Raw genomic sequence first — 26,994 nt, 5'->3', positions numbered from 1 at the left:
TACGTAACTGTTTTCTTTAGCCTGTGGACTTTCTTTGCTACAAGATCAAGACCAGATGGGCCACATACTGTGTGAAAAAGGAAGTCTAAGCTTTGTCACGTATCATAGTGCTTATAAAGATTTCTAATGGATGCAAGATTGTCATTGCTGAATTCCTTCAATATTCTACCAACATCCTGCTAATATGAAGTTTCGTTATCTTGAAGCAAACACAGTTAGGCTTCTTTCTACGTAAAATGTTTGAATGCAAGGCCGGATTTACCAAGATGTGACTGATGCCATATGAACAAATGCCTGTAAGGTAGCAAACTACCATTAAATTAGATACCTATATTATACAATTCATTATGCTTTTTTTTGCATGTTATATTTTTAATTGTCCAGGATAATGAATTCCATAACCATTCAACTTAAAGGGATACAAGTTTATGTTCTCATTGATTTGCTCTCTCAGGCAAATTATGAAAGAGCAATATATCTTTTTACTATAGCCATCCTCATAACAGATAACATATAAGGTTATAGGCACTTTTTATCTACTGTCTCTCAACTTATTTGCGCATCACTAGTTATTCATTGGACTAGAGTTTCCAAAGGTCACTGAACAGAACACATGCCTCCTGGGTGATATTTTGAAAACCACTTTATTTTTAATAGATGTGTAAGTCATCAGTGTACATACTGCAGAACATATGTGATTTGCATCTCCCGTACCTGTCTGATGCAGCTAATTAGTTATTCATAATATAATACCACATAATGTCGGTTAAAGGCTGATCAACAATAGCAAAAATTGCTACAGATTTTAATGGAGGATATTTCAGTTGTTTTCTGGATGCTGCTGAATCTGTGGCTTCTGATTATTACTGCTTGAAATGTTCTGTCACATGTATCAGTGTTTTGTCTCAAAGGCAGTGTACTGTGTCTGCTGGTTTTTGTGTGAGATATAAAACACAAGTGATTGCCATTAAATAGCTGTCATTTATGTTAGACTAAAAGCATTTTCAGAAGAAAGACATTCTCCATGTTGATTACCCATTTTCTTCCACTAAACTGCTTTTTAGAAATTAGATGGAAAATCATCTCTCTGTATTTAATAGCAGAACTGCAAAAATGTATTAAGGTTGCTGCTGTTGAGAGATAAAAATTTAGTTTGCCCATATCAAGCAGTTGCTACTAAACTTTCCATTTTAGTCCAGTTACAGAATTCTGCATCCCCAAAACAATCAGATATTTTCTTCGTGACATTTATCCACACTTTTATATAGTCAATATAATTTAAAAAATTTTATGATGCAAAAGATAAATTGGTTAAAGGTATATTAGGGCTTCTGTGCTCTTTACTGGCTGTATTTTACAGCAGAATGAAAGGGAAAGTGGCAAAGAATCGAATACTTCAGGGCATTTCCCAGTCTCTATAAACTTGGCAAGGACCCCATTAATTTAATTGGAGGAGGTCACCTTCATCCATAGGTGACGTGAATTTGTGGGATGTATTCCTGAAGAGAGTTACTGGCTTAGGCTTGTTCCTTGTCCCAGGATGAAGAGATGGCTCCATCCCTCGGGATAACATAGGACCACTGTGTGCATGTTGGCAGAATGTGTCCCACGTGCAGCTGGGGAGCAGATCAGTAGGGTCTCAAAAATGCCAAAAGGAAACCTGCTAAAGAACCGGGGGGAGGGACAGAGCAGAGCTTGCTGAGTGTCACCGAGCTGCCTGAGACCCAGCTGGCATACCAAAAAATGACTGCAAGCATACAGTGGGCTTGTGTAGAAAGCTTTTTTATTTTTGCTCTTTGACATAATGTTTTTCAGTTGTTTCTATTTAAAATGTTGTGTCCTAGTTTACAGTTTAACAAGACCTGCGGTTTTGAGCTTAAAAGACGATGAATTTGAGGCAGATCCACCTTAAAGCTGTGATCAGTGCTATTCCAGGAGTTAAGGAAGTTGTAAGTCCGCCTCTGCCAGCCCCCTCCTCAGTGGCATGCTCTTACCCTTTTACTCTTCTTCAGCTGTGCCAGCCACTTACAAGTGCCATCACCAATGCCTGGGCCCATGGGGATCACTGTTAAATACGTGATCCTCATTTAGAGCTCTCATAAGAACCTACTTGAGTAACACAATTACACAGTTAAGAGGAATCAAGCAAATTCCATTCTCTAAAAAAAGAAACAAAAAACAAAACCCACAGTTTTAATTCCTTCAACTACCTCAGAGAATGTAAGTTTCTCTGTTAACTTACAGGCATAAAATGCAGATCCAGATATAGACTAAGACTTGGTGATTTGGCGATTTGTAATAAAGTACAATGCCCAAATGCACACTTAGACAAAATTCCTTAAAATAAGCCATTACCTCGCTCTAGCTTGAATATTCAAGACACCATAAAAAAGAAACTCTACATAAAATGACTCATGTTAGTGCAGTGATGTTAGTCTTCCATTATTGCAGGACTTGAAAAATGTATCCAGTGCTATCAAGAGACCGATTTGCACCTGTAAATCGGTGGTCAGTGTAAGAGATAGACTCTGTGACAAAGCCTAGCCTAACTTCTCTAAGCTGGAGGAAAGTTTTAATTGATTGTCTCCTTGGTACAGCGTTTTGCTTGGAGACACATGCTGAAGAGAGGATTTTAATAGAAGTTCATGTAATATCAGCCAATATCAATAGTTACCTTGAAGAAGAGTAAAGAAAGACAGTGGGTCACTTAATGATTCATGTTGGATTCATGCCGAGTTCAGCGTCTGAGTTCAGATCTCACTACTTTTCTGCTCATCTAACCTTGCCTGTTCTTTAGATGTTAAAGAAAAAGAGGGCAGTTATGATTAGTAAAGCTGTTTTCACAGAATCCTTTGATGCTTCAGCACATATTTTCATTCTGTATCTGTAAAAAAGTAAAATTATATTACTTTTTGTGGAATAGATTGTTTAGAAAAATTAAATTCTATCAACTTTGGAACTAAAGACATCTACTTCCCAGTGCTTTTGCATCATGAGATTGACTGACCTTTGTATCTGATCAGGTCGAGCTCTGACTGAGAGTTTTCCCAAGGCTGAGACATGCATGAAGTGTCTCTATTTCTTTTTCTTTTGTAATCCTGTGGTTTCTCTGGCCTATGACAACAATTCAGGTTACACTGCAGAATATCCCTGTTTTTAATGAACCACATCATTTTACAAAGTTTTTATGAACTTAATTTCCTCCTCACTTTCTCAGATTTGGTTGCAACTGCCTATTAGGATTGCTACCATTGAGGGAGAGACAGGCATGGATGCTTGTATAGCATAATTATTTCCTTAGAAAATCAGGTTAAAGAAATTCCAAGAGCATAAATTCTGGTAGTGTGCTGTGATTAAAAAAAAAAAAAAAAAGTATCTTTTTTTTTTAAATGTATCCACCGCATGCTCTCTTCAGTGGAGAGACTGAAAATCTGCTCTCTTGTCTTTCCTTTGACTCGACATTTCACTGACATCAAGTGCCATGAGAAGATTTCAGTTTTTCTAGTTTGAAATTATTATTCTCTAAAGGGTTGGGTTTCCACATTTCCGCCAAATTCAAGGGTCTATTCAAATCTCAACTAGAAAGGCCAAAACTGTGATCATAAGTAGATTTAAAGGGTAAAATTTAAAAATCCTGAGGAAACAGTGGAAAAAGCAATCTTTGTACATTTTGGTAGAGTAAGGAATTTTTTTTCAGGCCTGGGCTTTTATTTCCTTTGGTATCTTGTAAACCTCAGAGATAATTGCTACTGTACTATTAATTATGCTGTTTTCATCACTAATTTCCTTTGTGAAAAAGCAGAAGTTTGCAAAAATATAAAGAGGTGCACTCCACTGAACACTGAAGAGCAGCAGGAATGGGATTGTATTCGATGACACAAGGATTTTAATTTAACTCAATGTCTTATTTTTTCTATCTATCTATCTATCTATCTATCTATCTATCTACCTACCTACCTACCTACCTACCTTGTTTTAACAGAGATCATATAATCATAGAATGACCAAATCACAGAATAATTTGAGTTGGAAGGGATCTTTAAAGGCCATCTAGTCCAACCCTCCTGCAGTAAGCAGGGACATCTTCAACAAGATCAGGTTGCTCAGAGCCCCGTCCAACCTGACCTGGAATGTTTCCAGGGATGGGGCACCTCCCGCCTCTCTGGGCAACCTGTCCCGGTGTCTCACCACCCTTGGTGCAAAAAATGTCTTCCTTATATCTAGTCTGAATCTCCCCTCCTTTAGTTTAAAGCCATTACCCCTTGTCCTGTCACAACAGACCCTGCTAAAAAGTCTGTCCCCATGTCCCCATCTTTCTTATAAGCCCCCTTTAAGTACAGAAAGGCCACAATAAAGTCTCCCCAGAGCCTTCTTTTCTCCAGGTTTCTCTTCTCCAATCCCAACACTCTCAGCCTGTCCTCATAAGAGAGGTTCTCCAGCTCTCTGATCATTTTTGTGGCCTCCTCTGGACCTGCTCCAACAGGTCCGGGTCTTCCCTGTGCTGAGGGCCCCAGAGCTGGACACGGCACTGCAGGTGGGGTCTCACGAGAGTGGAGTAGAGGGGCAGAATCCCCTCCCTCGCCCTGCTGGCCACACTGCTTTTGATGCAGCCCAGGATGTGGTTGGCCTTCTGGGCTGCAAATGCACAATGTCAGCTCATGTCCAGCTTTTCATCTACCAAGACCACCGTTTGCTTGTATATTTGGAAATAAGGTTTTCACTTTTAGTCAGTAGTATCTGCTTTCTGCCTTTTTTTAAGGTGTTAGACACCAGTTGTTCATGCATCAGTAGGCTTTGACCTCTCAGGGGTGAGACTGTAGGACAATGCAGTGCCAGGAAAGTCCTGCTTTATGTGGTTTAGAAAGAATAGAGTGAAAGGGAGTGGTCAAGAAATGGCCACTAGGAAAATGTATATTCAAAGTTTAAAAGCTTATGCAGGAGACACATGCCTTTTGAGAACCCAGAATGCACAAACCAATATCCAACCATCTAATGACTTCAGTGGAGTGGTCTGACATCTTCCAACAGGAGAAAATAAATCTTTTAAAGTAAGTGTCCCTCAGGTACCTGCCAAGCTCCTCCAAATGCAGTGTTGCTGTCTGAGTGTTTATTTCTGCAGAACTGTCGATGTTTTCTTCACTGTTGAGAGCTTTCTGACTGGGTGCCCTTATTACATTTCTTCTTCGCTAGGCTCTGACTGCTTCCTAAGTGAGAGTAAGTGGTAGTTATTCTTGCAGCCTCAGACTGAAATAAATTCTAATTCAAAGGCAGAATCCTTCGTATTGGCTAGTTTGTATCAGGTTTGTAGTAAAATAGTGACCTATGGGTGTTTATTGCAACAAAGGTCACCCACAGGGATTTTTTCCTGGAAGGGACCAGCACAGTCTGCCTACAAGAGGCAGAAGTGTCTATGTATGGAGCTGAGTAACCAGCAAACAGAACATGTGAATCCCAAACTTTCAATGTTGCGCAGGCGATTTGAAAAGCTGATCTCCTGGGTATCCATGTAGAGTCTTTGCAGTGTATTTCTCTGGCTACGTGTAACACAAAGTTCTGTAAAATGAAAAAAGAAATTAAGAAAGATCCTTGAAAATACAGGTGTAGTGCATGCAGTCGCTGCGCAGGAAATTCTCTATGCTTTCTAATTCCAGTCACGTCTTAGAGTTGACACTGATAGGCCGTTGTGTCAGTGGCTGTTGTTTACCTTCAGAGAGGTCTGCAAGCTTTGGGAAGGGCAGACCGTCTGGCCTCTGGATGCAACGGCTTAAGCAAGGTCTGTGTTCTCCTTTCGTTTCTTGTGCCTTACCAGATCTCACTTTGACCTCAGGTTGTGCAGGAACGAGCTGATGAAAGAGGCTGAAGGAGCCTGGTGTGCAGTCCTGATAATGTGACACTGAAATACCAGGTCAACATTTTCCAAAGCAACCCCAGAATTTGGTTGCTTTAGTTCAGTGACCTAAATTAAGATTCCTTGGAACAGCCTGATTTTTTTCTGTCATTACTCACCCAAAACATGTGACTTTCTGTCACCTCAGAGCAGCCCTAATTTGGCACCCAAAATATAACTAATCACTGGAAAACTTTGTTCTTTGTTCTTATTCTGTCAGAGAGTCATTATATTGAAACTATTCCTGGTTGTAGAACTATGCATGTCTTCTGGGGGCCTCTTCCACCGGTGCTTGGTAGAGGTACAAAATGTGCCAGTCTGGAGTATGTGTGGGAAGGCAAAAGAGCCGGGAGAGGAAGGGCTGCACCTTTTGAGGGACAGAAGCTTCTGCTCACTGTTGTTAGCTCTCATTCAATACATTCAGTGCCTGGGACTGGAAACTCAATAAACTCACGTAACTGTCTTACTGAAGACTATTGGCTAGAGAAGCGAAGGAACAGCTGTTAGTATTATGCCCCTCTTGGAGAGGTGAACAAAATATTGTTATTTATTGATATTGATGTTAACAACTGCATTGGTACAGGTTGGGAGTGCGGTGAAGTAGAACAGGTGAGCTGCCCACAGTTTTCCTGAAAGCAGTGATAGGACTAGGAGGACTAGTCTGTTTAATGTTGCCCTCTCTAGTTAGGGATGATCTGGACTGCTTCAGAATATGCACTGCCAAAAGAATTTGATTTACCCAGGGCAAATGCTAAAAAAGCATGTGGCTTTCCACTGAGTCTCTCTTTATAAGGAAGAATTGCCCTATATTTCATCATTGCTACACCTGTGGAGAGTGTGCATCCTTTCCCAGCTGCGGAGTGGCAGCACTTCTCATCCCACTAGTCACAACAGAAAAGCTGCAAAGCCACGAAAGGGGAGATGATGGAGGGGAAAATGCTCTAAGTGACTAGGGAAAAAAAAACTAACTTCTGCCATTTATAGCTACACTGTGATTAGGAAAAGAAGCAGAAATAATGCTATACGTTTAGCTCCCTCTGGGTGCCTATCAAAGAAATTCATATTTTCATATTGTTATCTTAGAATCTTGCTTTTGAATCTAAGTGTCGGAAAAACATTGCATGGGCTCTAGTTCAGTTAAATCAGAATAAACCAAATTCCTTGGATTTATCACTCTGATGCCATTTAAACTCCTCTGAGGGCATTATCTCAGTGAAGGATGTCCCCTCTCATGCATGTCTGCTAGCTTTATATTTCAGATAGAAAAAAAAATAGTTTAGTTTTATAGTTTTTAGTTTTATAGTTCAAGCTTTGCAAGGCAAAGAATATTTTTATTGCTATAAATTGGGCTTTTATTCACTTGTATATTTATTTTTGAAGTTCTGTGTATTTGCTGGTTTTAGTAATTCATATAGTGGTTTCTGGGTATTTCTTTAGATGAGGCGTTCAGAATTTGTTTCAATGAGTCCTCAGGTCCAGGGAAGATGATGAGAGTTTTCTTGTTGTGTAAGAAATTTTAAATAACTGAATATTCTGTTATGAAAACTCACTGTGGTACTTTAGCATTTTCAAAACAATTTGAAGCTTTGAAGAATGCTCAAGCAGAAGAAGAAAATTGGAAATTGTTTGATATATTTTTAAAAATTAAATAAGAGCCACTCAACACACTGAGACATTTTGATCCTGAAGGAGTAAAAGAAATTTCATTCTCTAATATATTGAATCGCAAGTGTGAAGTTACTTAAACTCTCTGCATTGAAAACTCACAGGGACTTTGTTCAGGGAAATATAGATACTAGAAAGAAGGCCTTAACACAATACTAGAAAGTATTCTGAAAGTTATAGAAACGAATTAAAAATCATCAGCAGAAACGAATTAAAAATCATCAGCAGAAAAAAATTTCCAAATAGTGGTAATGATGTATATTCTATATCAAAAATGAAGAAAAGTTGAAAAGTTAAGCAGCATTTATTTAAGAGTTCAAAACCTACCCGTGTGAGTATAGGAAAAAGAATTATTCATGTTCACCTCGACTTGAAAGTTATCCCTTTAACTTTGCCAAGATCACTGAGACCTTGAGGTACCTATTATGTGAAAAGTTATTTCATGCAAGTCATAGCTGCCTAGAGGCAGCGTTCTGCTGCTGTTTCTTTTAAATTATTATTATATTGACATTTTATTTTTCAGGTAATATCACTCATTTATTGCCTTCCTCTCATTTCCTAACTCACTTCCTCTCACCAGATAGTTTGCAGTAAGTAATTCTGCTGCTTTTTTTATTATTATTATTTACGGCTTTACATGAAAATTGCCTTTACTTTAGATGTAGCTCTTTAGGATGTGGCCTTTCAGCTCATTTACTCTATTATTTTTAGCTGACAAAGTCCAGGCTTTATCGCACTCCTGTTTGGTGTTTGGAACGTGAGCATCTAGTCCTCTAAGCTGATGCAGGAATGTAGACCTTCTCCCTCCAGCTTAGCATTTCTTCTGTTACTGGACAATAATTTTGCCTGGAAATAATTTTGCAGGAAGAAATCCTTTGTGGATTTGAGAGTTTAGCACAGATTTGGGGGTGTTCTGAGTGCTTGGAGAGCGTTCCAGTTTTCAGGAAGTGCAAACAAATGGGTATTCTGCTCCACACCGTTCGCCTTTTCCAAACTGGCACAAAAAGCCTACTAGTAGAAATCAGTCTAAGCGTATCACCCAAGCAAACCTGAGGTGTCCCAACCTGCAGTAGTTCAAATCAATCAGTACTAGTCACTAGTGAGCAGAGCTGCAAGTGTGACTTCCAAGTAGACATACCAGCTTGTAGAGCAGTAATAGGAGGGTATGTATACACTAAAAAGGAGTAATACGTGTGTCTGAGATGCTGATTTTTCCAAGAAAGTAGGTTGGAATCTTCTTGCAGAAAGACTGAGAAAGCAAGGCAGAAAAAAAAATATGATAAACTAAGGAGCTACAAAGCAGCAGTTCAACTCAGTTTTCACTTAGCTTTGCAATTGGCATTGGCAAATAATATGTTGATTTAAAATTATATATATATATATATACATTTAAATAAATGAGAACGATGGACCTCAATTTACTGGTAGAAAATGAATCTTTCTGGCGATGATAGTAATCATCTTGCAGCAAAGATGGTCATTTTTGAGGCAGGACTTTTTAAAAGGCATCTTTGATGTACTGGATTTGTCTCTACAGAAAAAGCAATGTTTTGCATTGCAGAAAATTGCCTTTCATTTTTCTTATTAATTTGGAAGCAATTGTAATGCATAAATGAGGGCCACTCAACCTTGAGGAATCAGTATGCCACTTGGGTGGGGAATAGCATTGCAAAAGACGGAGAGAAATAGGGAAGAAAAAAAAAGGAGGAAATCATCTGGCTTACTCAGACTGAATTCCCCAACTGTCATTGCTGTGCATTGTAACATAGTAATGTGGTATCACAATAAAAATTTCTAATTTGTTCTTTGGATGAAGCACTGCAGTTATTTTCTGTTCTTATGCAGTTATGTTTGAAGCACTCAGAATATCATTTGTCTTCCACTTATAACTACCATCCAGCTTCTCTCTGCCTCTGTGAAGGGGCAAAAAGCTCTTTCTTGTCAAAAGAGGGTCGAGAATTGATCTGGTATACTTTTTCGCTAAGTAGTTTTGCAGGAACAATGGTGCACTTTGTAGCATGTAAAAGTCCTTTGGAATTATATGCTATAGACCATTTCCCCACAAATTTTGTCCCTATATTTAAAGCTGCAACTAAATGTCAAATGGGTAAGGTAACTTCAGGTATGCTAAAGCTGTACGTAGTTGAAAGGCAATTGTATGCTGCTCATGCATGTTTTATATTGCAAGATACTGCTTTACCCTAACAGTTTGACCTAGCTGGTGAGTCTCAAGCATGGCTTGAAAGTCACCTTATGCAGCTTAATGTGATAGATGAATTCTGACTGAATTCTATGAATAATTTATTTTTTGAGTGGTTTTTAATTTTGCAGAGTTTAACTGATTGCACTTGGAGCACAATACACATTTCCTATGCCTCACCTGCAAAGCAGAAGAGAGATCCAGTTAGCATATTTTCACTGTGAAAGTTTAATACAGAGATTGCCATTAACGGGAATTAAACTACATGGGGGAAAAAAACCCAATAAAATAAATTATGAGCTTGTAACTTTATTCTTTACTAATGTTAAATAATGCTTTAAAGTGTAAATATTTTTCTCAACTGTGACGATGATGATAATGTACCTAGTGTTTTTATCATATTTCACGATGGGGAAACTAGAAGCACAGAAAAACTGGCCAGCTGTAAAAGCAGCATGAAAATACAAGTATCCTAATTTGCAGTCCAGTAGCCTACTTATTGACGTACCCTTTGAAGAGTACACAGGGAAAAGTACTTACTCCATTGATATCAAGGGTCTTAATAGTTGTGCAAAATTTACAGAAGTTTAGGAAAAACTGGAAAGAAGATAGCAATTTTATATTCTTAAAATGTCCCTTGAATTTTTAAAAATGCAAAAATGCGTGCACTAACTGCTTGTCCATCCAATGTTTATTTAGGAATGAGAAATGTAATAGGAATAATTAGTTTATACAAAACATTGCCAAATGTAGTTATACAATAAATACTTGACAAATAGATACTTGAATTATATTTCCAAAGCAGAAGTAGGGCTGCACTACACAGAGAGGAACTTGTACCTATTTTTGCCAATAAACTTATAAGATAGTTAAAACACTGAATCCTGAAATCATGATTGGATTTTTAAGCAAGGAGAAATGCTATACCTATACAACTAACTTTATAATGAATATGCTTAGAGACTTCATAGTTATCTTTCTCGTAGGAAATCTGGAGATCTATTGTTATAATTCAAATGGGGGGAATGCCTTTCTGAGAGGAAGCTTAGAAAAGGAATATGACATTTCTAGGTGTATTCATTATAACATGGCTGAGGGAGAAATAAGAGAGTCAAGTACGTGTGTGTGTGTACGTGTGCGTGTGTGTAGACCTACAGTAAAATGAAACTGTAACTTCTTTAAGCTATAAATTTTGAGCCAAAGTAAGAAAAGCCATTAAAAATCAATGGCTACCCTGATTTTCCACCTCCAAACAATGCCATTACTCATGTCTCCCAGCAGCAGAGAAATATCTATCGAAATGGGCTGAGGAAAACCATGGTCTTCCTGAAACTTCAGTGCTAGTTTAAATGGGTGGAAGGAAATCAGATAAATCAAAATGTAGCAAGGACTTGGAGTCTAATGCAACTCAGTATAAACAAAGCCCCAAACTATGTCTAATTATGAGAATGGGTTAGGGCCTTGATTTTCCAATTTGATTTCTAAAGGAGTTAGTTGAACAGTGTCTGAATCTGTCGTGCTGAGTTTTCAAAAGATCTTTGAGTGCTCAAGAAGCGTCAATGTATTGAAAGACAGCTAATGCTGTGGTGGTGCTTAAAAAGAGTAAATGGGATGGTGTGAGTCATCATGGTATCTGTGTAGCTCAGAGTAAAAGGAGTGCCAGACTGTGCTGGGTAAAACACAGTAAGGTATTATAAACTGGCTGAATCTGAAGTCATATGTCAAGAAAGAGAATACAACCTGTGCATGAAATCAAGGACTCCTGCCTGGAAAGCGATGAATCCGCAAAAAGTCCTCGGCCTCCTTGGCTGGTCATCAGCCAAACACAAATTTTCAGTCCATTACTGTAGCCAAAGGTCCAGTGAAGACCTTAGGTGCATAACTGATGACTGTAGAGTAGAACAGGTTTTGGGATGTGGAATACAACAGGATTCGGGACCTAATGGGACCTAATGGAATATCTTGCTTAATTCTACTTGAAAAAGATACTGGTAACTGAAGTGTTTTCAGGGGAGGCCTTGAGGGTTATTGTGACTTTGGAAAGCACACCCTCTTAGTGAGAGACACAGGAAGCTTCATGAACTTAGCTTCTTGGGCAGAGGAAATTATGGGGTAACTTGGTCAGAGAAAACATGCACTCACATGAGAAATAACCTTTAAGAGAGGATTCTTCATCATATCTGGAAGGAGATAACAGGAACTGATGGTGTGATGTTGAATTTATACAAGCTGGGACTGGACATAAATATGTTAATAGGTTAGCAATGACAAATGATAAGAACTGGGTGAAAGTTTTACGAAAGGCAAAAGGGTGTTAGGCAGAAAGAAAGACAGTAGCTGATAGGGAAAAAAAAAGAAGCATACTATAAGAACAAAGGAAAGAATATTAATGAATGCAAAAAAGGTTGTCAAACACTAGCAAATCTGATAAAGGGCAAAAATGGATATTTTGGGAAGGACAAAGGACACAGCAAGTCATTGGTGGTTAAGATGAAGGTCAGCCACGTTAGTGTATACATGTGACACATAGCTGTGTATGTAGCATATTTTTGAGAGATGAGCAAGGCAGACCAGGTGATCAGAAACAGCATAGCATCCTTTACTGCCATCCTTCCTTTACTTTATGAATAGTAGAAGACAGTAAGTTAAGAAGTCATTAAAGCTATGGTTTTGGTTTGGTAAAAACAGTTCTCAAGGAATGCAAGGAGACAGATGTGTGCTCAGTTTCTATAAGAAGGGGGAAAACTGCGGGGCCTATCCTCGCCTTTGTCTCCTTTTTGCAGTCATTGCTTTGCATGAGGAAGAGATATTGTGGAATTAAGTGATATTTTTCTCCAGAGATTATTTAAGTAGGTCCTACAACCTATATTAGGCAGGAGTTCAACGTAAAGGATTCAATTGTGTCCTCTGTCTTAGATTAACTTTGAGGAATTGATTACCTACTTGGACATAATTAAAAAGGTGACATTTTTTCCAAAACTGTATTTGTAAATTAAATATTTTTATCTCCTTGTTCTGAGGAACGAGGTATTTCAGGTGCTATAGCTTAATGACTCTTCTTAAATGCTATCCTTTTAATGGTGACCAGAGTCAGCAGAGATCAGCCCCAGAAGTGCTTAATGTTTACTAGATGATATATCAAAGTTACTTCACTGGAAACCAGTCTTCCATAAATGGAGACTGAACTCTATATGGCCAAAGAGATTTTTTGATTTTTTGAAACCTTTGGGAAAAATATTCTTCAGCTTATTCAATTTTGCCTCTAATATAGTGGAGGAGAGTGGATAGAGAAAAACCTCAATAAGAATAAAGAAAAAGTAATGTATTTGTAAAAAAATATATGCTCATTGAAAACAATTGCCAAAAAAGTGGTTGAAATAACACACACTTGAAATAAACAAAATTTTAAAATAGGAATAAATGTTAGACAAAAGCAGTCTACCTGAAGTGAAAATAAAAACAGTAACAGCTGTTATGGGACACAAATCTATGCTTTGGAAATGGTCAGATTTTTATTGCTGTTATATTATTCTGCTATGCTTAACAAGAATTGTGCTTGTATTGTATTTTCTCAGGTAAATCTACTCTTTAGATAGCATGGCTAACTAGCAAAAGTGATTTATAAATGCAAAAGCTCTTGGTTCACTGGAAAATAGAGTGTATGTATGAAAAATGCTGAAGTCAAAGTGAATAATGAAGCCCAGTGCAGCAACCAAGCTGGATCCTATAGGCCAGCTGCACTGGGGAGGGCACAACCACATTAACTATTTCTCAACAGGACCATGTGCAACAATACACTGACAGCACTGTGATGCTAAATAGAGTCAATATACTCCACTGTGCACCGCAGAGTCAATGTTAGTTTGCAGTTCTTTGCATAGCAGTACGTTCGAAGTATAACAACATCCAAAAAACCCACAAAAAACCCTCGCGGTCATGTGTACAGTGAAAAACTAAGTCATGAAGAGGCTGAGAGGAGCTTGAAAATGGAAGAAAGCTCCAAACAAGGTGGGTTTAGTTGCAGGTGAATTTTAGACTGCATAGAGATCCGCAGCCTACGGGAGAGAAAGGTTTTGTTGAGAAACTGAATGGCAAACCAACATTTTTAAAGCTTAAGTTGAAAATGGAACTAGAACTGTAAACATTATTATAATTTTATGAAAATCTTATTGGCCCCAAATCCTCTCTCCTTCTTGAAAATTTTGAGTAACAAAACCGTAGGAACAATGTGCAAACAGGGATACGCTGGAAAATGCCTTCAAAAAGCAAATTCAATATTTTCTTATATTTCTTCCATTTCCATTGACTGTGTTTATTTTGGTTTGGTTTTACCTTTATATTATTGATGCCCTAGCTTTCAGAGATCTTTAAAATCTGGTGATAATTGTTTTCTTTCCATCTTACTTTTGGAAAAAAAATAAAATTGAAGATGTTACAGTGTAAGAATTGACTAATAATAAGAATTCTAATAATCAGTAAAGAGAAAAGTTATATATCCATGAAGATACCTGGTAAATTGGCTCCCAGGATTAGTGTGAGTTGTTTTCTAAATTAGATTTTGAAAAAAACTGAAGGATTCCAGAGCATCTGTTTATCCTGCATGTGTTTTCCTTGTAAATAACTATCAGATCCATATTAGTAGAAAAGCTGTTACTTCTTTGAACAAAAAGTAGTGGTAAGAGTCATAGTTGGATATAAAGCATCTTGAAGTTTTGCCTTAGAAGATACTATTTATGTGGATAGAATATTTAACAAGTCCTCCAATAAAGGTAGTGATTCACCTGGATAACATAATAATGCATTTATCTTCTCCACATTTGGGAGAAAGGGAGCTAGTACCCTTTTTAAAGGTGGCATTGGATGGCTGAAACAGCCACACAGATGAAATGCAGGCTTCCAACCCTAAAAAAGTGCAGAGCAATTTACGTAGCACAGGGTCTGTGTGTATTTCAGATTGTGCTGCCATTGATGCTGGTGACCTCAATTCCACTCTTGTGCTTTCCTGGAAGTGCTGCTGCTCGTAGATCACCATTGGTCTTTCAGCTGGTACCATAGGAGATTCAGGAACATGACGTCTCTAGGTTTGAGTCGCTTAAGAAGTTTGATTTCCCAGAGGCACTCTGAACCTGCTCATTTAATAGGGAGGGAAGAAAAGACGTTTGGTAGCTGCCTATCTGTTCCTACCCCACCGTCCAGGTGGAGGCATGGGTGATTAAGATCTCCTTAACCTGGAGGGCTATGAATAAAGTTTCCATTTTCTAAGAAAGCAATTTAGTCCCCAGGCAATATGCATCCCTATGATATGAGGATGTTTAAGCCTTCCTTTCAAAGGAGCAAGAGGAAAGAAAAGCTACTTCAAGTCAGGAATTCATGGCTATCGGGTCCAGGAAGGCAATAGATTAGAGGGAACTTGTTTCTGTAGCCCAAGGATGTTAATCTTTCCCAGGGAGGCTGGCAATAGTTTTAAGGGACTACTAGGACATTTTGCATTTTAAAAAGTTCCAATCTAAAACCCAGAGACAAAGTTAGGTGTGAGCTCAGTAGAAAACCAGATCTCAGGTTTCATTCTATTTCCAGCTGCAATGGACTGTCTTCTTGAAGTGCTGGGTTTTGTAGTACTCCAAAGATTTGCTAAAATTGTTACTCAGGATGCTATTTATGATGCTTGATTTAATGACTCCTGGTCTGGTATAGAGTAAGGAATATGGCTTTGTTTCCATTTCTAAATAAGAGAAGCCTCATTTGCATCATTGCTAGGATACAGTAGTATCAGCTGGACAAATCTTGCTAGAACTTTTAACAGATGGATTTAAATCTTTCTTTTTTGACATTTCTAACCTGAACACATCTGGGAGACTCTGTGCAGATTAATTTTCAGAGTTTCTGGCAGTATCAAAAGCACTTTGGGGAAATTATATGAGTTGTTGCATTGATCAGAACAACTGATCCAAACCACTCCTACAACAGCAAGGCCTTTTAAAAGTGCACTGCAAAGTGTTTCAGGGATTTGAAGGTCACAGTGTTTGCATCATAGACAATGGTGTATGCTTCAAAACAAAAGTGCTGCAAGGAAAGCATATATGAGAGTTCTCTTTGGATGTAAGAAAGGGCAGCACATCCCCATCACGCAACATTTGGGTTCTCTAACATTTATACTGTGGTAAACCCAGTTCGTTAGACATTTGTCATTTAATTGATTGGTGGCAAGAATAGTGTCAACATCAGTTTGAAGAGGCTACTGCAGAAAACGGGAGCTGATTTTGTTAGTTTTTTCTTGGGTCTACGAGTGAACATCTCTGTGCTGCAAGGTGGACTCTGAATTCCTTGTACTGCTGCTGGCAAGCAAGTTTGAAGGCATTAGACACAGGCAAGGCTGAGTGAAAAAGTAAGTCACCCCTAAATCATTTTGTTGTTGTAGCAGTACATTGTTTGAGAAAACAGTCAGTTGTCCTGGGATATTGAGAAAGGAAACATTAACCCAGTGAAGAATTTCAAGTAGTGTGCAAACTTAAATGTATGGAGAAACCATTCTTTCTAATTATTTTGTTGTAGTGTCACAAGGCATAGACAAGCGCCTGTAAATTTCCTTCCCTTTCTTCTTTTTTTATTTATTTTCTCTTTCATTCCTGTTATCTTGGTAATGTATCAGTTAAATAGTAAAGCTCTCAGCAATAAAATTTCCTTGCAAAAAAGCCTACCGAAACAGCAGTATTGCTTAGAATAGAATTAAATAGCACTTCTGTTAAACCTGCAAACTGACCAAATTTAGCCAATTACTTTTTGTTGCTGTTTTTATAACAACCAAAACCAGTGTCCTTTCATATTTGTAGGAGAGAAGAGTGTGTTGCCGTTTGCTTGATCTCATACAGTAGTATGTGGCTATTTAACAAACAAAAAGCAAGCGAGCTGTAACCTGAAAATATTACCTGAAATGAAACTAGAGAAAGGGAAACATCCTGTACCTTTTTAATTTACAGAGGTAGTGAAGAATTACTGTGAGTGCTATTGTAGATGGTAAAAAAGAAAATGCCAAAAAGTGAAAAAAAGAAAAGACACCCACAAAAAATTCTAAAGGAATGGATAGAGAATAGAAATCAGACCATCAGAGAAAACAACAGATGGCATGTTCATCTTGCTTTAGGCACACACTCATAAACTGATCCACAGCCTCACAAAGTCAATAGGAGGCTCTTCACAGTCACTAATGGATTTTGGATCTGGCCCTAATGAAGAGGGTGGTATAGGCTAATTGCCTTACTTAGCCTGCTGATAGAGCTGATAGATGTAGTTTCATAAATGCAAACAAGTAAAAAAGTTGTTTTAAAATCTTTCAGCATAATATCTACAGGGTGAAGAGCTCCCAGAAACCACAGCAGGCAGAGGCTTTACTCTGTGTTGATTTTGTGTTCCAATCAACAATATCATTATTTGTGTATTTTTCATGTTTCTATGCAAATATTTTATAAATCTTAAATTTAATAATTTTGTACACGTGCAATGGGGAAAATGCCATGGGGTTATTTAGCTTTTATGCACTCAGCCTATTTCTCATGTTTATTGATCTTTAAAAATACGCAGACTAATGCTAGTATAATAATTATTTTCTCATCAGTATCACCATGACTTTGCTTATTGATCTCCCCCTATTCTAGCTGAATTTGATGATGTTTTTTTTTCAATTTTAGTATTTCTGGTTACTGAGAGAAGTAATGCTGGGGATTATACGATTACAAAAAAACATAACTTCTCTATCTGGAGGATGTGTGCTCATAACAGATGCTGGGAATCCCTGGATTTCATAGTCAATATATTTTTTTACCAGATAGTGACTGAAAACAAAAAGAAATGGGACTATTTCAGATCTCACTAATAAAGATCTCATAGAAGATCTGAATTTAGCAAAGAGCTTAGGACCAAGTTCTTTCAAATCAAGTTTTTGTATTACAAGAAAATGTTTTAACTGATTTTTTTTCTGGGAAACCAAAGGAACCAGCTCTTTAGCTAAGTCGCACAGGTAAACAATGGAAATGGAGAAGACTTTGAAAGACTTTGAGTTTTGCAACTTAGTGGGGAAAAAATCTGTAGGGAACAATCCTGGGCCTCAAATGGTGGGAAAGATACTTCTGAAAGAATATTAAGAATAGAAAAAGGGATTGGTCTGTGGCAAAAAAGTACATCTGAGAGGTCAGTATTTTAGAGAGAAGTGAGAACTGGCAAAAGTCAAGCTGAAAAGGAAATTGTTACAAGTTTCTTTTCTAAATGGAAAAAGAACAGGGAATAAATTTTGAAGCGCTACCTAGTGAGATAAAATAGGGATTGGTTTTGCACCATCTTCAAACTATTACTTTCACTCCATATTTCTTTAGGACCATCATTTTCAATATGGATGAAAGGCAAAATAGCAAATTGTTTAGAAATAGGATGTATAAGCAAGGAAAACTTCAAGAGGCCAAAATGCATTCACATTGTGGGAAGGCAGGTGATTTCCTTTCTCAGATTTTAGATAAACTAAATAAAGTTTTTAACACATCCATCAAGTCAGTGGTCACACATTTGAAGTGGAATATAGCAAGTTCATGTAATGGGGAAGGAGAAGATATGTTGTAACCCATAGTTTCAGCTAAATAGCATGCTAAACTTAGAACAGCTTTGAATGTTCTTTCATATCTAGGTCATGGAAATAAATGGAAAATTTGATAAAATTCAACACAATTTAGCAAAACTGGATTGTACCAGACTAATTTAATAGCTTTTTTGTAACCGACTTCCTAGGAAAGAAAGACCAATGGTCCTTTTCTGGACTTAAATGTAGTAAGCATTATGCTGGAGAATGTGGGGATTAGTAAACCAGCTGTGAAATGGATAGTACCTGTGTGCATGGGAGGCGGCAGGGATTGCTCTGAAGAGGTAACTGGCAGGTTGGAAGATTATTAGATGAGTCCTCTAGGATGGTTCTTGAGATGCATTCTGTGTATTAATGATCTTAGCACAAAATGTGTCTACTTGACATACTCTGTATGTCAGTGAAATTACCTGATGCCACAGTGTTGGGAAGAGTTTTCAGTATGGGGAGGATGAAGTATCCTAAAGAGATCAGTGGGTAATCTCAAAAACTGCTGTAAAATACAGGTAATTAAATTTAATCATACCAAGTGGTATGTTAAGTACCTGTAACTAAGAACAAGAACTTATGCTATATAACTAGAGCTCATTAACTGACAGAGGTAATAAAGATTTTCATGAAGTAGTTTTCTATCAGTAAATTAATGTTAAGTAGTTGTAAAAAAAGACAAACTGAAAAAGATGTGCAGGCCGAGCAACATCAAAGGAGGTATTTCCTGTAGATATGAAGAGATATGAAAGCTATATGCCAAAGTATCATTAGGTATATTGGAATATTGCATCTGTGTCTGGTTTCCTGTGGTAAACAAAATGTATTTAAATGAAAATAGGTTCAGGAAATGGCTGCTAGAACAGTGTAGGTAATAGGCTGGCTTCTGAGAAGAGTCTGAAAACTTGTACCATTAAGTCTAGAAAAGCAAAGACTGAGAGACATGATTGCCATCTGTAAATACATTTGAGGGCAAAAACCAGAGGAGGGAAATAATCAGGGAGATCAAAGGAGATTGATAGAATAACAAATGAGTCTGAATTGGCCATGTATAAACTTAGGCTGAAAATTGAATAAAGTTACTAACCTTCAGAGCCATTAAGCATTCCTCCTAACACTTACTGTGTGGTATAGCCATCCAGTAAGAATAATTTTTGAAGTAGACCTTGACCAGCTTATGAAAGGATTTACTTTATACAGCTGTCTGCAGCAGCCCCAGGGCTCAACTCAGAAACCCAGGACCTCTTTTCCTGTGATTCTGAGGAATGTGCTCATAAAGAAACACTGTAAGATTCCTGATTTTAAAAACTATGTAGACAGATAAACAGGACAGATCAAATCCTCATTTGCATGCAGAATGTGTCATATAGTAAATTGGTGCTCCAGGGCTAGACTGTGGTTTTGAATCTACACCTGCCTCAGATGTATTAAAGCACCCTCTACATTCCTCCTCAGGCTATGTGGAACCACAGTCGTGCTCTCTGTCACCTGAGCAGGTGGTTGGATTACGCATTTATAACTTCAGCTGCCCTTGCCCATACAGCACAACTGAACGATGAGGCAATATAATTTGCCGCTAGTGTTGAAGTCAGGAGAGCAGCGAGCTTGTGGTGTGTGAGGACTATTTCTAAATGTTGTGGTTAACACACCCCCACCAGCTCAGGACTGTGCTGAAAGGCAGCGTAGGTGTATCAAACTGTAGCTGTACATGTTTCCCAAAGTTATATTATGCTACTCTCAGCACCTTGAAACTGTCATCCTGTTCTGTGTTTGTAAAGTGCTAGGATAATCAAGCTCTGCTTCGTGACTAGTGTTCTTGGAGTTAGCACAATACAACTGATAAAGATTAGAATAGAATAGAATAGAATAGAATAGAATAGAATAGAATAGAATAGAATAATTTCAGCTGGAAGGGACCTGCAACCATTATCTAGTCCAACTGCCTGACCAATTCAGGGCTGAACCACTACACCAATGTTATTAAGGGCATTATCCAAATGCCTGGTAAACGCTGACAGGCCTGAGGCATCTGAAATAAAAAAGTCCAGGAACCCTCTTAACACTGGATTCATTTAAATGTATTTTACTGTATTTCACAGAACTACAGGTGGCTTTAGTTTTGCAGTTTTTCACTATTGTTTCACTATTGTTTTGGTTCTGCTGTTGTTTCTTAGGTTGGAAAATATATGATATCTCTGATTTAACTAGTTTTCTTCATGGCATGCAGGTACTAGATCTGGGCTTTGCAGCTCATCTTATTTTTCTAAATGGTTATTAATGGACTTAAGAAGAGGGAAATTTATCTCTGAAGTAGCTTTGTCAAGTAATGAAAACAAATGTCCCTTGCCAAGTATAGAGAAGATCATCAAAAGGGCATGCTTCTTCATCCAAACACTTTTCACTGGATGGACAGAAATGTGATTTATTTTTCTTTCTACTTTTCATTTGTGTAAGTTTAGCTACGATCAAAGAATGCACTTACTTTCTCTCCAATCCTCACCTGGAATGAGAGCAAGGGATCTAATTTGTCTTTGGCATTGATCATTATTTTCTCCTGAAAAGGCAAATAGGTAACTAACAGTTTGAGTTGTGCTTCTGTAATTACACATTATTTGTTTTTGAGGCATATTTCACACCTCTCACTGTGTCAATGATTTGTTCTTGACCTGGCTCATTTTTGCCAGAGATGAAGTTTTTATCCTATTGCTCTTTTCCTTTTTGCCCATAAGTGCAAAACAAAATTCTTCTTCTATTCATTGTATCACTCATCATCACCATCTCCAATACTAAAAATAATGAAAATCTTCTGTATGCCCAGAGTTTTATTAAAGCAGTTGGAAACGCATTGTATTTCAGTGGGATTGAGTATTTTTCCTTAGTTCTTATTCTTTTCAGTTCATTTAAAAATTCTACTTCATGTGAGTCGATTTTAATTTAATTTAATTTACAATTCACTGCTTAGTGCATAGAGCTTTTTGGTCAGTCTTATTTGATTTTTTTTCTTTTCTTTTTTTTTTTTCACCCTAATTCCAAGCAGATAAACCATCACAAGTCAGAATTCAGATATTGCGAAATGTTAAATTTGCAGCTCCCTAGCTTGAACAGATCCTTATAGCTCTGTTAATGATATGAAGTTATGCAGTTTTAGCACACAGCTCAGTGCAGCGCACCATTGTGGGGCCACAGCAGTGTCAGAGCCCAGAATGCTCACTGAGCACCAGGAGAGGCTGGAAGAGATAGTAGGGAGGACAGAGCGCAGACTTAAAGCTCACATTTGCAGATTTATGCAGGGTGAGTATTTCATTCTTGATGTTTTCATGCAAGGCCCCTCACTACAACAAAGACATAGAGGTGCTGGAGCGTGCCCGGAGAAGGGCAATGAAGCTGGTGAGGGGTCTGGAACACAAGTCTTACGAGGAGCAGCTGAAGCAACTAGGGTTGTTTAGCCTGGAGAAAAGGAGGTGAGGGGACACCTCATGGCTCCCTGCAACTACCTGAAAGGAGGTTGTAGCGAGGTGGGGGTCGGTCTCTTTTCCCCTGTAACAAGTGATAAGATAAGAGGAAATGGCCTCAAGTTGGACCAGGGGAGATTTAGGATGGATATTAGGAGAAATTTCTTCACAGAAAGGGTTGTCAAGCATTGGAACAGGCTGCCAAGGGAAATGGTTGGATCACCATCCCTGGAGGTACTTAAGAGATGCTTAGATGGGGTGCTTAGAAACATGGTTTAGTGGTGGTTTTGGCAGTGTTAGGTTAATGGTTGGACGAGATAATCTTAAAGGTCCATTCCAACCTAGACAGTTCTATGATTCTAAGATGTTGCATCCATCAGGAGAGGATGTTTGTAAAGAAATTATCTAAAACATGGTGTTAAATATTGATAAGAACAAGTTGATTATCCTGTAAATTACTGACAGCTCTTTTCATCACCTATCAAAACAGAACCGTATCATTGTGCTCTTCCACCTTCCTCTTTGGAATCACTTGGTGAATAGCATGTCTCACTGGTTCCTTGTATTTGCCCATCTATTTCTTTGTACCCTGGTTTCTGTGCAACTTCTTACACTTAGATTGGAAACTTTTAGGTTTTTGGGATCTCTCTCTGCACAGCTTTTAGCAGAATAAGCTACATTTAAATTAGGGTAAGCGGGAAAGCTCCCAAGTATGCCTGGTTGCATCCCAGCTCCATAACCCTTTCTCTGCTTCCCCAAAGAGCCATTCCATGCAGTGATGTTAAAAAGGAAAGGAAAGCAGGACGTACAGATTGACGTCATGGAAGGCTGCAAGAACCTGAATTTAGGCAATATTGGTGAGGGGACCCTGTGCCTTTCCATGCTTAGAGGGCAGTTTGAGCACATCCATATCGTCCATGATTCATGGCTTCTAGTACTTGTTGCAGTGTATCATAAAAACTAATTAAAACAGTAAGCAATGTATGTGCAGCAACAAAATGGGGACCACTATGAAACAGAAAAGACAATAACAAAATTACCCATACAGAACTGTTTTACCTGAGGGCTACGGCACAGTTCAAGGTACAATGCTAAGCCCTCCCTTAATTAGAATCAGTTCAGGAGAAGAATGCAGTCAGTAAGTAATGAAAGAAAAGCCTTTCACTTGCCAATTAGATACTTCAGATCATGCATATTTTATGGAATTCTGAAAACATTGGTAAGCATGCAAGCACCTGTATTAAATTATATGAAATTAATGATGGCTTCAGGGCCAGATGAGTTTGGCTGGCATTTAATTATATGTTTATTTTGTTATATAAATATATTGCAAGTCTTTTTTATCCAGAAAAGTTTTTATAGGTTTGATTGTGTGCGTTCTCTCATTTGCCGACTGTGTTCCTGAAGTTCACTCCTGCTTCTGTTGAGTAATGGTTCAAATGAAAAGGAGTTCCTGATGTAACAAGTAGAGAAAGACAAGACCATATCTTGTTTTGAGAGATCTCAAGAGACATCACGGAGAGATCTCCGAGATGCTTTTGTAAAAAAGTTTTCCAAGGGCAATTTTTTTGTATCTATGATACCTCCTACAAAAATATTTCAAATTAATTATATTTGCCATTTTCTTAGCTCCAAAATGTTTTTTTCTGCTGATTTGACCTGAGAGCTATTTGCTTAGATAGTGGCATTTTCCCTTGACCATAAATTTCAAATTTTATCAATTCTAAATTTTGCTGAGTCTTGTCAGGAGGCTTTTCTAATACCAATTATATCTTAGTGGCATCCTAGTGATGTTAAAAAAAATAAAGGTATTCTTTATAGTCATCTCTGTTTATTATCTCATTATCATCATCTCCCACATCATCCTCATAGGCAAGCTTAGGAAGTGTGGGTTAGATGAATGGGCAGTAGAGTGGATTGAAAACTGGCTGACAGATAGATATCAGAGAGTTGTAATTAGTGGCACAGAGTCTCGTCTGCAGTCTGTAATAAGTAGTGTTCCCCAAAGGTCAGTACTGGGTCCAGTCCTGTTCAATATATTCATCAATGACCTGGATGAAGGGATAGAGCATACCATCAGCAAGTTTGCTGATGATACTAAACTGGGAGGAGTGGCTGACACACCGGAAGTCTGTGTCGCCATACAGCGTTACCTGGACAGGCTGGAGAGTTGGGCAAACAGAAAACTTATGAAATTCAACAAATGCAAGTGTAGGGTACTGCAACTGGAGACGATTAACCCCATGCATCAGTACAGGTTGTGGGCTGACATGCTGGAGAGCAGCTCTGTGGAGAGGGACCTGGGAGTCCTAGTGGACAATGGGATGACCATGAGCCAGCAATGCTCCCTTGATGCCAATAAGACCAATGACATCCTGGCGTACATCAAGAAGAGTGTGGCCAGCAGATCGAGGGGGGTCATCCTCCCCTTCTGCCCTGCCCTGGTGAGGCCGCATCTGCAGTATTGTGTCCAGTTCTGGGCTCCCCAGTTCAAGAAAGACAGGGATCTGCTGGAGAGGGTCCAGCAAAGGGCTACAAAGATGATTAGGGGACTGGAACATCTTTCGTATGAGGAAAGGCTGAGGGACTTGCGTCTTTTTAGTCTAGAGAAAAGAAGACTGAGGGGGGATGCTTTTAAATCCTGGAAGGGAGGGTGCCACAGGGGTGGGAACAGTCTTTTTTCAGTGGTGCCCAGTGATAGAACAAGAGGTAATGGGCATAAACTTGAATATAGGAAGTTCCATCTCAACATGAGAAGGAATGTCTTTCCTTTGAGGTGGCAGAGCACTGGCACAGGCTGCCCAGAGAGGTTGTGGAGTCTCCCACTCTGGAGACATTCAAAACCCACCTGGACGCCGTCCTGTGCAACCTGTTGTAGGTGCCCCTGCTCTGGCGGGGGGGTTGGACTAGATGATCTCCAGACGTCCCTTCCAATCCCAACCATTCTGTGATTCTGTGATTAGCTATTCTGTATTTATCAGAGCTCAAAAGATGATTTTGACTCCAACCAGTGCTAAGAATACTACACAGTTCTTTCTTCAAATTTCAAGTGTTTCCTAAGAATTGCTGAACTCCTGTAGACAGAATTTTTCCATCTCTTCCCATCTCATAGAATCATACAATGGCTTGGGTGGAAGGGACCCAGTTCCAACCACCCTGACATGGGCAAGGACATGGGCAAGGGCATCCACAGCTTCCCTGGGCAACCTGTTCCAGTACCTCACCACCCTGACAGTAAAGAATTTCTTCCTAATATCTAATCTTAATCTACCTTTTTTCAGTTTAAAACCGTTACCCCTCATCATATCACTACACTCCCTAATAAAGAGTCCCTCCTCGTCTTTCTTGTAGGCACCATTTAGGTACTGAAAGACCATTATAAGGTCTCCCTGGAGCCTTCTCTTCTCCAGGCTGAACACCACCAGCTGTTTCAACCTATCTTCATAGGAGAGATGCTCCAGCCCTAGGTGCCAAATAGAAACAAAATACTGCTTGCTTTCTCTCTCTCTTATACTGTCCCTATCTCCCCAATTTGATTTATTTAGCTGATGATGTCAAGTTACTATGTTCCTTCTTTGGTGACAGACACAGAAGCAAAGCCAATATCTGCACAAGTTTTCAGGATTGTTTCAGTTTTTCTTCTTCAGTGCATCCCCGCTGTTTAAGGATCAGCTTGGGTAAGTGAAGGTAGTGTGGTTTCCAAAGAACGATATTTCTTGGCTTGTCTTGTTACATCAAGTTACCACTTATTAATGACTATCATGTTATAAATGTTAATGCTCAGAGCATCACCCAGAAGCCTCAAATACAAGTAGGGTTTTGTGGTCTGGCTACTTTGAGACTTGCTTTTTCCTCCAGAGAAAAACCACTTCACACACTTCTTGCACTGAGAATTACATTCATCATCCCTTTCTCTCAGCTTCCCGCCCTCTTGTCAAGAGACATCATCTCCTCTCTACCTCCTGTCCAGTCTCACCTTCTTATTTGCTTTTTTCAGCTTCCCAAAGACTTCCTCAGGCTTCTTACAAGTTCACTTCTCCTCTCCTAGTGTGCCTGTGTGTTCGTAAGTGTCCTCTTTGTCCCTCTTTACCTCATCTAATCAGTTCAGCCTTGTGCAGCATCTGATATTCAGCATGTGACCTACTTTGGGGAAAAAAATCCCTTTGCAGGAAATAAGAATTCTCTCTAGGGGAATTTTATGGATATGGTTTTCGGTGTATGTTTGTACAAGGCAGTGTAACCAGTAGATGTCCAAAGTAAAAAGACATACAGACATTTTCATTGAATATTTATTAAACCTAAGACTCTAATACTTAGTGTTTTTCTTAGCTTCTAGTTTACTTAGTAGCATTTCAAGGGCTGATTAACTAGACCTGGTGTTAGGTACCCTTTGATTTCTGTTAGATTTAATTGTGCAGTGGATGCAGTTTCTTATTCTGACACTACAAGAAAGCTCGAATACATTAAAGTCAATATCAGACAAAATAAGAAACCTAAAAGAGAGTAATCACAGGACTTTCTAGAGAGTTAGAGAAAAGGCAAATATGGTAATGAAGGCTGAAAAATATTCAAGAAAGTGGGAAAGTATTTGTTGGGGTTTTTTTAAAGGAAATATGAAGAAAGAGTGATGAGGTCATAGAATTGAAATGGCGATACTACAGAGGTTAAGCAAGGAGTCAGACTAAACAGGGAGTAGAGAAATCTTGCAAGGACATCTGCAATAAGTTAATTTACTTTGCAGAAATGGTTAATACCTGGGTTTACTTTAGTAATGGGCAAGATTGCATTAGGACTGCACTGCTGCTGGTAGCATATCAATGGGACATGAACAACATTTGGACCTTGTTAGGAGTTATTTATCATCCTATTTTCACTCAAGTACTGTGATGTGTGCCTGGGGCATTGTTCCCACACCTGTGTCCTTTTAGTCAAGGCAGTCATCTTCTACCTCAGGTACCTCCCTCTATTCCTCACTACTGCTCTAGCACTCCTGTTGGCTTCTCCATCGTCTGCTAGAAAAACTCATAAAAGGTAGCAATAGATCTCACAAGCTGCTTTTGAGCTGTGAAAGCAGAATATGACCCAGGATTTTGGATAAAGGGAACATCTTATAACAGGAAAAGTGGCAGTGCTGGGAGAAGAGAGCCAGAGAATATCGTGATATATCCTATCTCATCAG

At 38.6% G+C, this 26,994-nt stretch overlaps 1 protein-coding gene across 3 annotated transcripts in view; it reads left to right on the top strand.

Moving 5' to 3' along the window:
* DLG2 (discs, large homolog 2 (Drosophila)) overlaps positions 1 to 26,994 on the top strand; it is a 673,110-nt gene that overhangs the window by 269,884 nt on the left and 376,232 nt on the right. The gene's annotated exons all lie outside the window — the stretch shown is intronic.

The sequence above is a fragment of the Charadrius vociferus genome, unplaced genomic scaffold (genome assembly GCF_000708025.1).
Source record: "Charadrius vociferus isolate BGI_N301 unplaced genomic scaffold, ASM70802v2 scaffold1, whole genome shotgun sequence".
NCBI classification, from domain to species: domain Eukaryota; kingdom Metazoa; phylum Chordata; class Aves; order Charadriiformes; family Charadriidae; genus Charadrius; species Charadrius vociferus.
The sequence above is the reverse complement of the archived record's forward strand: the minus strand, read 5'-3'. Positions and strand labels throughout refer to the sequence as shown.